Genomic DNA, 2,629 nt, shown 5'->3' with positions numbered 1-2,629 from the left:
GCGGCTGTGGCTGAGTGGTTAGAGCAGTCGTTCTCCAATGCAAGAGTTGAGGGTTCAAATCCACCAGCAGTCACATGCCCAAGTGTCCTTGGGCAAGACACTGAACCCCTCATAGCCTCTGATGTGTGTCCCATCGGTGTATGAATGTGATAAAGCTCTGATTAGTCTCTTTAGAATGATTTGTTCAATTAGCTCTGTAGAGATCAAGTAGAGTGCTGTATGAATGGGTAAATGAGGACATAGATTGTAGCGTAAAGCGCTTTGAGTGTCTTGATAAGATAGAAAGGCGCTATATAAGTACAGTCCGTTCATTCCATTCATCTATCTATATATATATATATATATATATATATATATATATATATATATATATAAGTTGCATTACCAAATCTATCCAATAATATCACATTCATCCAACTCTCTAAATCAGCATCAGATCCCTGTACCCATAACATGATTTGATTGTGTCGGAATGTGTCAAACGCCCACAAAAAGTATTCAATTCCTTTAAAATGACTTTCCAAACCCAACTCAGAGAACAGATTATTGAAAAGTACAAGTCAGGGGATGATACAAAAATATTTCCAAGGCCCGAAACATTCCCAGAAGTTCTGTTAAGTCCATCATCAAGAAAAGGAAGGAAAATTGCCTGTTCTGTTGTCTTCATACATCTCCTCCTACATGTCTCTGCATGAGTGCAGCTACAGCGTGCGCTCTCAGGACATTATTACCTGCAGTGTTCCCTCAGTGCGGACTGAACTTGGCAAAAGGGTCTTCTCCTACTCCGCTCCTGTTTCCTGGAATATCTTACAAAAAGATCTGAAGCTCTCGACCTTGACCTCTCTAAGTGGCTTCACACTTTTACTAAGTTCCTGGCAAAAACCAATGCAGACATGTTCCTGTTTTTAGTGTTCTAAATCGCTTTACAACCTAGCTGTTTTTATTTTGTTTTTTAAATACCAATTTCTTTTATTTGTTCTCTCAATTTGTCTGCTTTTTATGATTGTCTACTGTTGTCTTTGTTGTGTACCGTTGTCATCACTCTTTTTTAAAATCAGGTCTCTTTTGTAAATGAGTCCCCGAGGCTCAATGGGATTAACCTGTATAAATAAAGGTTGAATGAAAAATGGAACATGTGTAAATCTACTGCAGGCCATTCTCACTAACTTAATGACTATAGACGGAGAATAATGAGAGACCACAAAGGTACCTGTAACCACTCTGAATGAGCTACAAGCTTCAACGGGTGAGATGAAAGAGAATGAGCATACAACTGTTTCCTGAGTTCAAAAAAGTTTAAGGCAAAAACTGTTGCCTGAGTTCTTCAGAAGACTGAACTTTATGGGAGAGTAGCAAAAAGAAAAGACACTTTTGAAGAAAACAGAATTTGCTTATCAGTTGACAAAGTTGGACATTTTTTGTTGGTCCATCTCATAGAAACTCTTTCCAATTACATTGGATAAAAATTTCTCAAAACATTTTTGATTGGGCTCACCACCCTGATACAATCACTGTCAATGAATCCAACTTTGACTATCTTATCAATATGTTCATCGTTTGTTTAGCAGGGGAGTTTTTTTGTTTGTTATTCTTCTGTAACTTTGTTTATTTAGGTTGTTCTCCAATCTGGATCGCAAAAGCTTTTTTTTTTTTTTTTGGCAAGCCTTTCCTAAATGGGTTGTAAGCTCAATCATTCAGATAGATAACAACAAGAAAAGTTAAATTATGTCATCTGGACCAGTTTATTTAAGTGAAAAAAGTTTTGTCTTCCATCCAGAGGACTTCCTCAGTTTATGGCCTGCCAACCAGAGCTGTCCCACAGGTACCCTGATATTACGTGGTAGGTATTCCAACATCCTGTTGGAATCTCACCTCCAACAATTGAACCACTTTGGCCTTGGTTGTCCATGGGCTGTTTCTGTGAGTAGCAAGTTGGCCATCGGGCCTAAAACATTTGATTGTTGTACATGTTGATTGATTGATTTGGATGGGTGTGTTTTGTACGTGTTAAAAGCTTACTTTTGAGATTCCAACAGGAGGTTGGTTTGAAACACAGCACTGAAGGCTACCTATGGGACAGATCTGGTTGGCAGGCCATAGACTGAGGAAGTCCTCTGGATGGGGGGACGAAACGTTTCTCACTTAAAGAAGCTGGTCCAGATGACAAAATTTAACAACTTTAGTCCTGTCCTAAATGGCTTTAGAATATAAATTACAGTATGTATATTATTTGCTTTAATGGTTGACTTCTTTGTAACTGTTTATTCTTTATCTCATCAATCCATTTCCACATACACCTGCAATCCCTTGTTTAGTCTGTTGTGTTGAAGTGAGGCATTAAGTGAAATATGAATGAACAAGAGACCTCACAGTTAGTTTTGTATCATTTAAAATCCATCATCAGTCAGAAAACAGTTTCAAACAACATAAATGTTGTCAACAGACATCCAAAATATATTTACACTGTCCATCATTTATATTTTGTGTGAAATACTTCTGCAGCAGAGGTAATCATAGAAGATGCATTTAGATCAAGGAAACATTACACAAAATACAAACCATCTACCTTTCTTTTGATAGTATTTACACACACAAATATATATATATATATATATATATATATATATAT

Source organism: Nematolebias whitei, chromosome 3 (genome assembly GCF_014905685.2).
Source record: "Nematolebias whitei isolate Nwh7 chromosome 3, NemWhi1, whole genome shotgun sequence".
Classification (NCBI taxonomy): domain Eukaryota; kingdom Metazoa; phylum Chordata; class Actinopteri; order Cyprinodontiformes; family Rivulidae; genus Nematolebias; species Nematolebias whitei.
The sequence above is the reverse complement of the archived record's forward strand: the minus strand, read 5'-3'. Positions refer to the sequence as shown.